This window comes from Phacochoerus africanus, chromosome 3 (assembly GCF_016906955.1).
Source record: "Phacochoerus africanus isolate WHEZ1 chromosome 3, ROS_Pafr_v1, whole genome shotgun sequence".
Classification (NCBI taxonomy): Eukaryota; Metazoa; Chordata; class Mammalia; order Artiodactyla; family Suidae; genus Phacochoerus; species Phacochoerus africanus.
The window spans coordinates 150,857,099-150,869,773 of NC_062546.1; the positions used below are offsets into that span (position 1 = coordinate 150,857,099).

A 12,675-nucleotide genomic window follows, 5' to 3' on the forward strand; every position below is an offset into this window, starting at 1 on the left:
AGTTACTCTGCCTCCCTAGGAAATGGCAGTCAAAATAGTCCTAAAAGCCAAAGGACAATGAACATTTGAATTAAGTCCAGATGCAGGTGCAGAGAGGCACTGAGCAGGGAGGCTCTCATTATGCCTCTTAACCACAACAAAAATTAATTTATAAGTATCTAAAACCTGTTGAGGGATAAAAACCTTGAAAATGTTCTAGTTGGCAAGAGGTTATAACAACTGTAAATTAATTGTCCAATTTGCATTGATATATTTATAATGTTGCTGACAGTTATTTTATGTTCTGCTTTCATTATTTTATCTCAGTAATTACAAGGGGTTTTTCATACCCTTACTCATGATTTTCTCTCCATCAAACCTATTTTTATACTACTTTAAGTTTCTTGAATGCAAACTTTCTTATCATAGAAGTTTCCTGGCATAAACTCTTACAGCAGAAATTGATTGCTTAAGGGAAGAGTGATGCCTCCATTTTTAGCTCTGATAGACTCAGTTTTCTAGGTAATAATTAGAGACTCACCTTTTTATATAGAAACTAGGTAGGGTTCCCATATTAAATTCAGGATACCCAGTCAAATCTGAATTGTGGCTAGACAACAAATAATGTTTGGCACGAGTATATTCCAAATATTTTATGGGACATACTTACACTAAAAATTATTCATCACCACAGGAACATACCTCAAAATAAAAAACAAGTATATAAATAGTCCAAACTAATTACTGGATGTATGTAACGGGGCAGCTCAATGAACTAGGAGAGTTCTGCAATCATATTTCTCAACTAAAGCAGGCTTACTACATCTACTATGTTTTTTAACTAATCATTTTAACAAATCTGCTGAAGGAAACTCAAGATTGTTATCTCTTGACCTGAAACTGAAAAGATGCAGGTACATCACTGAGATTCATGAGAATCTCACATCCTTGTGATAAACTTTCTAAGTCCTACCTCTTGTGAAAGAGAAATTGCTGCTAAGACTTCAGGCAGATGTGCTAAATTATCCTTCATTTCCTCTAGTGAATCTTCCATGATCTATGGAATGACAAGTTCCACAATTCTAAGAAAATTCTGACATTCTAAAATTTCTTTAAAGGTTTCACTTTCTAAACACATTACATCATCAGGAATTTCAAAGAGAAAAAAAAATTTCAATGCCCTTCTGACCTTCTAAGTCTCAACTCACAAACTCAATTGTTTCATGGGCTTTGGGGAAGTGAGAAATGTAAGATACTTATTTTGTAAGTCAAAATCTAAAATGAAATCCCCCAGACAATCACATGATGACTTATGACATGATACTCCCAAAAGGACAGAGAAAAAAGGTGTTTAAAATTATGCTCCATCTAAAACCAGAAAATCTTCTGATTATAATGGCACATAATATATCCCTGAATTACAATAAATAACATTTTAGCTTGAATCTTTAATCATGTGAAATCACTTAACCTAGGCAATGATCAAAGGATTAACAAGAAAATAAAAACCATGAAATCTGAGATTTTAGAAGTGTTTTCAGTTCCACTGTCAAGGCCATATGAAAGGAAAAATATAATAGCACCATTTCAATGTGTACCCTAAACCACCTGTACAGATTTCTTCCCACCACACAAAGAATAAACACAAGAATAAATACTTCACTAAATGTCCTGGTAGTTAATTTTTATCACCTCTATTTCAAAATGCATTCTGACTGGCAAAACTTTCAACAAGGGTTATTTTCTGACGGAAAGAAAAGGCTAAGGAAATAATTCTTACAACATTTACATTACATTTCATCTGGTATCACGCCGTGGAAACAAAAACTATTTTTAATATTTCTATGATTATAGCCTTTGAGAGTTTTTACTTTTCAAGATGAGGCAGTTGTATGAAAGAAGGCATTTTTAACATTTCTAATGTATCTTCAGACTATTTAATTTTATTCCTTAACTAAACCTCCTCATAGCATGTATATGTGTAATGCAGTGTGGGTAGTTTATATCAACTATATAATATATAAAACCCTTGTACTTTCCCCCATAGTGCTCTAAAGGATATATTAACAAACAAGCAGATAAGCCTACTGATGATTCACACAGTGTGGTCATCACTAATAGAGTGATTTTCTACAAATGCATTGCAAAAAGACAAACAAATACTTTAAATTTAGGACCACACCTGTTTTGATGTCACATGTCAAGTAACGACCAAACTGATAAATATCAGCAACTTTAAATTCATAAGTCCTGGATCAAACAATATAAAGGAACTTTGGAGAAATGACAATGCATTCAGAAAGTAGACTGGGTTGAAGGTAAGAGTCTCTTCTTGAGGGGTTAATTAGGTCCCTCCCCCCATCAGCTTTTTAAAAATTTATCTCATAGAGACACCTTAGCAGAAGCTATCGGCTTTGACAGAACACTGAAATCCTGGCAGTGAACCATAAATTGACCATTACCATAAAAAGAGCTGCTAAATGAGAAACCATGTGCTCAGTATAAAACTAATTTCATGCTTTCAAAAGCACACAGTGGCTTCTAGCAAGATAGTGGCCCTGGGACTTGCTGAGACAGATTGGCGAACACAAATGGTTTGCTCCTGATGCGTCTGCTTAGCCAAGCTTTACGTGTAGTGGCAGGAAACGGGGTTCTCGAATCTTCTGTCAGGGAAACACACACTTATCTATAACTTTAGAGCTGAAAGCTATAAAACAGCTGCCACAAATAAATTTAGCAGGAAAACACACACACACACACACACCCCATGTGCCATGCTAGCTCCAAATCAAATAAAAATAGGTTTCTCTGCAAACCTAACATACTAAACAGGTTCAGTAAGCACAATGTTATTAGAATACATCATAACTCTCACAGTCCTTTCTTCTTTAAAAACAGCTTTTTATCATGTAGGAATTAGAGTTTAGAAGAGCCCAAGCAATATGAATTCTATTTACTTGGAGGGTAAGTTTGAGCTTGCCCTTATCAGGGTGGTTTTCAAACACTCTCCTTGTACAATTATGCCACATCAGACCTGTCTGGGCATGCTAATCTAGTCATTTCACTGTCCAGATGAGCATCAGTACTTTTTTCCATTTAAATGATAAAATCTACCACATTAAAACATCCCATCTAATTACAACATGCTTTAGGAAGAAATGCTGCTAATTTTCTCCTCCTCTCATTTAGTACTACCATCTCAGGAAATCAATTACTGTAGGTTGTCCAGTGCCTAATAGGTCATAACTTTTAATTATCAATAATGTCAAGCTTAACAAGGTGTCAACTCCAGTATGTAATCTATTTCATTTGCTTTCTGAGTTATCTCATAATTCCTTGTTTCCTGCTATATGTTTTTCACATCAAAGATTCTACAAAGTACATTTAGTTATTTATTAGCCTTTCTTTAATATACCTGAAGCACATAATAACACTGCTAACTGGCTTCTTTCAGTAATGACAGCAAATTGCATAATATCACTGACTTGTTCTGAATGTTTAAAATGCAAAGGAAGTCACCTACTGGTAAGATGTCCTAGGCAAACAGCATGGAATGAAAAGAATGCTATCCCACCCACTTAAGGAGTTACTCACCCCCCACCCCAATTAAAGAATCATATACTTTTCACTCCACTGTTGCCTCTTCTGATCTGTCAGTGCGATGTGATAAACACAAATTATAACTCCCCAGGATTCAACACAGCGTTTGAAAGAATCGCTACTAACAACCCCAGATCCCGGCATCCAAGTTTTAGAATAAAAATGCTCACCTCTGCTAGGAAGTCCACTCCACATTCTGGCAGGGCTTTCACCAGCTTTGAGAGCAACCAAGTTGGATAAACAAAACTTCCAGGATGTGACCAGTGTAACGCACGGGGCTACGGGGAACTTGGCTCCAGCCCCGATTATCTGTGTGACAGTACCACGCTATATCAGTGCAGCTCCAAATCTTCCCAGATGCTGGCTTATTGCACTGCTCATTGAAAATCCTTTACACGCTGGCAACATTTTAGGGAAGGACAAGCACACTCTGAGTCATTTGTAAAGAAAGCAGAGCAATTTCAATTCTATATCTCCATGCGTGCTGAAACCAGAAGCACTGTCAACCTACAAGTCTGAGGTGGATTTATGCCGAGAAACAGGCAACCTAAGCCTTCATTATCAATGCATGAAATCAGCCACTGTGATCAAATTCAAGCAAACCACAAAAAGGATATGATTATGAAAAGCTCCACAGATTTAGCACCAAACCTTGTGGAATGAAGAATCGTCTATTGAAACTGTGTAAATGTTAAAAATAGCTCTGGTTTTCAACAATGAGCAGAATACAGAGAAGAAATCAGTAGTCTATATTATAAGGACTTATCATAAAAGCTGCAAAAACCAAAATAGCTGCATAGGTCCCTGGGACTTTTCTATAGACAAATGAAATCACTAGAGTCTATTATAACTGTAACCCCCAAAATTCCATATATTTGACACAGATGTCCAATAAAGAGCAAGTTAAATTTCTATTAACCCCTGAGTGTCTGTTGCTAAATTAAAATAAAAATGACAATAAAAATGTGCAGGGCTATGCTAGCACCATGGCAAAATACTACCTATTTTACTCCAAGGCAAATTCTTTAACAATAAAAATTTAAACATATTCTGTGTAACAAGAAAATGGACATACAAGTAGAGAATACTTTTAACCCCATGGTCATTACTGCTTATTATTTTTAACAAAATCTATAGCTTATTAAATTCATACATCCCTACCCTAGCCACCCCCAAATTTAAACCTTTACCTTTGACCACACTTCCTCTTTTATTACTAAAATATGAGATGCACAAGCCAGCTGATATAGTCTTAAAAAGGCACAAGGTAGCTAAATCCAAGAAAGTAGCAGCAATGATTTGAGATCACAAAATATAGAGTTTTGACATGTACATGCAAAGTACAAAGCAAAAGGGACATAAAACATTTATCAAAACATCACAAAAATACTGGGCGCAATTGCTAGCAGGCTGCATTGACAAAGCACACATTTAAGGTTGTATTTAGATTTTTAAAAAAGGGTTTTAGTTTCTCATTAAGACTCTAAAGGCAGAGCAAATCAGGATCCATAAATGCAATTCCTGATTTGGGGATCTTCTATAAATGCTGTGTTCAGTTCTAATAATACGAGTAGCTCTCAGGTAGAGATATGCTTAGCAGTATCTACAATCTAAAACATTTGTGCAAAATATGAAATATGCCATAACATACATTTACATAAAACAGCATTCTGGAGCAATACTAAACATGGCGCTCCCCTGGGTACCCTCATTAGGTCCCTGTGTGTGGAAGAGACCCCTTACAGGACACTGGCTGGATGCCTTTGCTTGAAGACAGTTATAGTCATACATGAGTGGAGACACACACAAACGTGTGTGTGCATGTGTGTGTGTAGGTGTACATATACCCACGTCATAGGAGCATGCACCAAACCTTTGTGGTTCCTTTCACTGCCTGAATTCCATTCATTTTGTGATTCATGAAGCCCCTAGGATTATGAGAAAGAGCACTGGGAACCTCTGATCCTGAAATTGCTCCATGTCCTTTTTCTCTCTTTCTCTGTACTTTTCTCATCTTAGAAAATAGTTCATGAGAAATTGTGTGCCTAAAACTATTATTATTATACTTGCAGCTCCCTAGTAATAAAGTGAAACCATAATATTTGATTATAGGTCCTCAATCCCTTATCTAAAACCCCTAGTGCCAGATGCATTTCAGAATTCAAATGCTTTCAGATTTTAGAAAGATAATACTCTGTGTGCGCTGTGATTTATATAATGCCTCCTGTGGGGTCTAGGGCAACAGCCTACAATCAGACATATTAACAATCCTGTAGTGAAATACATGTACATTCATCCTAGATGGGATAAATAAAGACTCATTAACTTCACATCAGTTCAGGTCAGATTTTGTCATCAATATAAATGACAAAAACTTCTGATTTTCAGAGCTTCTTGGATTTCAGGAATCGCAGGTAAGAGAACATGGACCTGTAGAAATATTTACTTAAACCGTTGTGATGTTATGGGTTGGAAAATGGTTCCTCTGCAAGCGCTCTCCTGCCTAGACAAAAGATTTGAAGATTAGCATTGCTTTAACAAGATAGGCAAAAAAAGGTGTATATGTGTGTGCATGTGTGTGTGTATTCTTAATAGACATCAACAACAATGTAGAACTAAGACAGGAGCTTAACAGAACCTCAATTGCCTGCTAAGCCAGGACTCTATCTTTACGGATGTATTTGGCACTCCTTTTGAAGGAAATGCATTTTTAGTTTAAAAGTAACTACATTGTGTCTTATTTGAAAAGGGGATATATTCTTAAGACATATGGATATTATGTTTTGTTTATTTGGAGTTTTCCTATATTTCCCAAATACTTTTCTATAGTAAGTGCATTGAAGAGCATTAACACAGCAAAGCATTGACACTGGACTTAAGACTTTGGACCTATAGGATATTTACCATCTTCTAAGAGAACCTCTCAAGGAATAAAAAGTTGCAGTTACACAGGATGGATAAGTCTAGGGATCTAATATACATCATGATGACTGGAGTTAATAATACCGTATTGCATACAACTGACCCTTGAACAAGGCCAGGGTTAGGGGCACTGACCCTCCATGCAGTGGAAAATCTGAATGTAATTTATAGTCAGTCCTCCCTCATTATGTGAGGTCCTGTATATCCGTGGATGTAACCAACTGCAGATCATGTAGTACTGTAGTATTTACTACTGAAAAGAATCTGCATATAAGTGGACCCACACAGTTCAAACCTATGTTGTTCAAGGGTCAAATGTACTGGAAATCTGCTAAGAAAGTAGATTTCAGGTGCTCTCACCACAAATGATTATAAGGGGGGATGAATATTTTAATTAGCTTGACTGTAGTAATCATTTCACTATGTAAATGTATATTCAATCATCATGGTACATACCTTAAATATATACAATTTTTATTTTAAAAAAAACTATAGGTTTCCCCCTCAACTAAGAACACTTCTTGAGTATGTCTTGAAACCCAGACTTGCAGTGGGGAGGAGCCCTGGGGTGCTTGGGAGAAAAATGGTCTTCCTAATACTTTAATGTATAAAGTATAATGGAATATGTGGCTCTAATCTTAATATCTAGAATACAAACACAAGTCATGTTCCATGTGATGAAGGAAATTACATTCACTCATTTTTGACAGTACAGCATCATCTGGTGAACTCTTTCTTTAGCAACCAAAACAGTGAACTGGCGGTTTGATGAAATTCTTGCAACTTCTTTAAGAAATTGATTATCTAGAGTGAGTAACTCCCCAGGAAGAAAATCAACATCTTACACCTTTTACATCATGTCCACATAAGAAAAGATAAATGTCCAGAATCTGCAGGCAAAGATCTTACAAGGCAAGCTCACCAGAGGCAGGGTTCTAAAGTGAAGTGGGCCAACATGATGCAAATGCCATCACATTCAGCTCTTAAAAAAATTCAAAAACCAACCTACCCAGTTTCTCCAAATTCCTCATGTTTCAAAGCTGGCCTAAGAACTAGCTCCAGAAAAACTGTAAGTGCCAAGGCTGAACACCAACCCTATGGTCAGTGGCAACATTCTACAAGGTTGTCTAACTTGGAACAATGTCTGTCCAACAGCCTCCTTGGCTGTGATGCTGTGAGGCATGAAAGCAGAACGTCCGTGTGAAAGAAGGTGGACAGTTAGAGTGACAACACATCATCCCACAGGGGGAATATGAACCCAATAATTTTAAGGTTCTATTGAGCCAGCTACTGAAAGCTGTTTCCCCGGAGAAGCTTAAAATAGGTAACACTTCTATTCTAAATCACCAATATTTTAAGTGTGCCTTTGATGCTTCCAATCTCTCAGCCACCCAAATACTTGCTATGATTTTCTTTAAATTTTAAAATCTTGAATTTTTAAAACCTAAAAACCAAGCCTTGATATAAAACAACATTTGTCTGTGATACCCTGTAAAAATTCATAGTCAAAAGTATTCTTAAAGCAAAAGACTATCTGTCCCTCACTAAAACAGGGTCAACTACTCTTTTTAATTCTTTTTTTTTTGAAAAAGTTCCATTCAAAGTCCTTAACATATCAATTCCTTAGAGCTTTGCACTTATATAATCAACATACTTCTTTAACATTTCTAAACCACATGTACAGAAGATGGAACTGTTCTATGATGACTTTTTCAGGTGACCCTCAGTGTAGTTCTAGATTTCTGACACCATCCACAATGGCTAGGCTCTATCTCAAGGCATTTGGGGTGGTGGGTGGTGGTGAAGTTATAACTGGAACCTTCATTCTATTTCCAAATTGTTCTACTTTCATAAGGAATCTCAACCTCAATAAGCTCTACAATATAAATCTCAACTGAATTTACCTGGGGAGTACAAATGTGGGACACTATCTATTCTTGTTTGGAAGAATAAAATTAGGATTTTGCAAAATGTTTAGAAACTTAGTTTCTAAGTTTCAATACCGGATAAGACAAGGAGTTGGAAAAGTAGATAAATATTACTTCTACTGTGTCATGATTGGGTCTAAATTATTCCTGTGTTTTCTCATAAGGACCTGGGATTTATACTAAGGAAATCAAATGCCCTACTTTCAAGGATCTCTTCTGGCATATTTCGACTGAAACCTTTTTCCTTTCTGAGTCTGTCTCTTCATGGCAAACTACAGGCAGTCATATGGTCTCTGTCTAGTAAATGAGCTATGTAATAATTATTCCATGAAAAGGTTTTATGGACTTACAATTAATAGGTCCAGGGAAATAAGTGCAGTGTAAGTAATTTAACCCACCTGCCTCCACACTGAAACACCTTACCTACCCAGTATACTCACTGCTAAAAACTCACTGATACTGATACATCAATGATTTGTTATGCTCTCATCATGGTACTTATATTTTGTAAAAGATTTCTTGATTAAGTCATAAATGGCAAAGTGACTCATCAAAATGATAAGAAATAAAGCATATAAAACCATATGTTTATACTGCAAAAGTAAAATATGGCATCGTATTGATGAATTCTAGCCCCATCTCTGCCTCCACACACAAACATAAGTTTGCCATTAACAATTTGTTTATTTTTCAGGGGCTGCGCTTGCGGCATATGGAAGTTCCCAGGTTAGGGGTCAAAGCAGAACTATAGCTGCCAGGCTAGGCCACAGCCACAGCAACGTTGAATCTGAGCCGAGCCTGTGACCTGCACCACAGCTCACAGCAATGCCAGATCCTTAACCCACTGAGAAAGGCCAGGGATCAAACCAGCATCCTCACGGATACTAGTTGGATTCATTTCCGCTGCACCACGACAGGAATGTCCCATCATTAACAATTTATGTTTGTATGTAGTATCTCTTAAAATGGACTATAATTTTTTCCAGACAAGGTGAACCATTATGATTTTAAGTAGTAATTTTTATTCCTGAAAACTGGAGAAAAATCTCCCCTACCCCTTCCTCTCAATCTCTCTCTCTCTCACACACACACACACCCCAATAGCTCCCCTATCATAGAAGATGCTCAGAAAAATTCTGTCAAATGAGCATGTTCCTGCCCACACACATTTTCACCCCTCTGTATTTCTTTGCTTTCCCATACTCATTAATAAATTCCAGCAAAATGTGGTGGGTTTAGGAATAAGGCTAATATCTTATTTTCAGTATACTTGTAGCACCATCTTGTGGTAATTCCCCAGCATTGCCATTTCAAGTTTAATTTCTAAAGTTCCAAAAAATGTTTCAGAAAATACTTTTGAGGATAAATTTTACACTTTAAATATCTATGAGATGCAACATAAGAATTTGGCTTATATATGTAAAAACCCACACACATATCTTAATAGTTATTATACTTATCAGAGTGTCCCCTGACCTCAGAAGCTATTTCTTGAACGTAGAATTGGAAGGAAAGTAAGAGATCATTAGAAGGGAAGGGGGGATAAAAACAGCCAAAGATCCTGGAGCCATCAGCATCACAGAATACGGCAGCAAAGAAACGAACAGAGTATACAATGCTCCAACTGACAACCCATTTTCGGATCTTGCCCTCCATCCCCAAAACCCATCCTTAATTTTTCCCCCTCTGCCCCCAAAGTGTCCTCAACTTAAAAATCTACTCAAACTCAGTTCAGAATTTGTAAGGCCAAGTGGAAGATGCTGCCTCTCACACCAAGAGGCAGAGTCTGTTTTCCCAGCACTTGAATTTGTCATGGTCTTGGGACTAGTTCCGACCAAAAGAACACAGTGGTTGCAGTGTCCACCCTTGCTGTCTGGCAGTGCTGCTCTATGGCTTTCCTGGAATAAAGCCTGGTCTAACCTTCTCAAAGAGGAGAGTTCACTGGCGAGAGTGGCCCAGCCTGCAGCCAGCACCAACTGCTAGAACTACATATGAGGGCATCTTTGACCCTCCAACCCAGTGGGTATGCCAGCTACCTGCAGCTGCATGACTGACCTCCACTAAGTCCCGGGCAAGAAGCACCTGGCTGACATTGGCCCCGATCTCTGACCTATAGAATCATGATTAAAATTTAGAAATGTAAAAAAAAAGAATCTCTAAAGCTTCTCCAGCCTTCCTGAGTTCTTGTCTTTCATTCTCATCTTCTCTCTCCATTTCAGCCACATCTTAGCTTTTTAGACACATGAAACTTTTTCTCAATTTAATATTTTAAACATTCTCTTTATTCCCTTTGAATCATTTTTCTCCACTCTATTTGCTTGACTAACTCCTGCTTAGTCTTAAAAGCTTAACTTTAAATGAGATTAGAAATTCTTTTGGAATTAATTGAAGGTGGGAGAGAAAATTGGCATATTAGTTAGTAGGCAACAGGAAAAGCCAAACACTGATAATAAGGCAATAGTCCTGAATTCTTCTCATTTTTACTTTGTGAAGCACTTGTTAAAAAAAAAAAAAAAGTTATGATGGTTAATGTAGAGAGAAAGAGACGGATCTTAGATTTTGAATCTTTTTGTGTCACCTGAGGAAAGGCCTCCAAATCTCTCCTGTTCTCAGTTTCCTTGGCTATAATGGGAGAATAGTCAAACTTATCTTGCTGGGCTGTGAGGCCAAAAGCCATTATTTCAATCTTTTCATGACAACGTCTATCTCCAGTGCATGTCTAATCAAGTACACATGTGTCTCTCTTGGCACAATTCAGCAGATCCTCCATGCTCTTGGCCTGATCCCACAATTTCAAATATTGTTTGTGCCAAACCATTGCCAAAAGCAGGAACACAGGTTACCTCCTAAGAGAGAATCCCTTGCCATTCTGAAGAAATATGAATCCTTAAAGTCCCAGAATAAAATCAATCCTCCCTACCATCATCCTTGAGGCAATTTGATTCTCTGTGACAGACACAAACCTTCCTGAAGGGCACGAGAATAATAAAGTGTAAAGTTAACATTTATTACTCTAGCTGGGGAGTTACCCGCTTCTGACTGGAAGAGGGGAGAGTGTCACCAACTGATATGGGGGAAAGCCTCTGAACAGCAAAAGCCAGTCTTACCACAGAAACAGGATGCAGCCAGACAGAACCTCAGGCTCCTGTTTTCTGATTCTTCCAAATCAGGTACATGCTCTGAGCAGTAGTAACCTGTGGACTAAACTAGGGAACTTCTGCCCAGCCCAGCTAATGCCCAGAGATGGGAGGCAATACCATTACCACAAGGAGTTGGGCTGCAGAACTGGACTGCCTTCTTCCACATTCCAGTCTCGCCTCTTGACACCTCAGTCTCATTGTCTGTTACAATAACAGTACCTTCCTCATGAATCTGCTGTGAAGTTTCAAAACAGATAACCTCCTTAGTACAATATGTGGCACAAGGTAGGGTCACATTCACCCACCTACCACAGCCTTTCTGTCTGCCTTCACTGTTTCCATGATATTGTAAGAGATGCAGAGTTGCTTAGAAAGCTCGCAGCCAAGGGTAGGGATTGGTTAATGGGGTTGGGGGCTATGTCTCTCTATTTCCATGACATCATCCCTCTTTTTCCATGGATCAATGGATGCCCCAGGGAAAGACAAGAAGCATGGGAAGAGCACCTTTCTCTTTCCTGGCCCTGTCCCAATAACAAATATATTTAAGGTAAGAAGCTCCTTTTCTGGTTATAAATCTTCTGGGTTAGTGTTCTCGAAGTGTGATTTTGCATAAGGAGCTTCAACATCATCTGGAAACTTTCTAGAAAAGCAAGATCTCAGGCTCTTCTACTCCCCAGCCCACTGAGTCAGAAACTCTGAGGTTAGAGCCCAGTGCTCTGCATTTTAATACACCCTCCAGGTGCTTCTAATGCATGCTAAATTTTGAGAACCATTGGGTTTAATTATCAGTCACTACTGCATCAATTGCTTTAAATTTCTTAAGTTCAGGTCCACTTCAGAGAATGAGAATGGTGATTGGAACAGGGGTAGTGGAGAAATATTATAGCAGTGGGCACCCACAAGGCAGCAGAGGGCAGGATAAGGGTCACAAGCTACCTTACGTGGAAGAAAATGTGGTCCATTTTATCTGGTCTTGGGAAGCTGTGGAAAATAATCTCTGCGCAATGGTGAGGTATCCTGGGGAAATAAACCTAAACTGAGGTGTTTGGACCTGTTGGGGAGATTTCCAATTGACATAAACCAGAATGGGCTAGAAAGAGAACTTG

The 12,675-nt window shown here is 38.0% G+C and overlaps 1 protein-coding gene across 5 annotated transcripts in view; it reads right to left on the minus strand.

The window, feature by feature from the left end:
- ZNF385B (zinc finger protein 385B) overlaps positions 1-12,675 on the minus strand; it is a 327,173-nt gene that overhangs the window by 298,625 nt on the left and 15,873 nt on the right. Inside the window, exon 1 of one of the 5 annotated variants that reach the window (XM_047773002.1) lies at positions 3,750-4,144. The exons of the other annotated variants lie outside the window; for them this stretch is intronic. The gene's annotated coding sequence lies outside the window, so the exon portion shown is untranslated. Of the gene's footprint in view, positions 1-3,749; positions 4,145-12,675 lie in introns of those variants that run through there. 5 annotated transcript variants of the gene reach the window in all.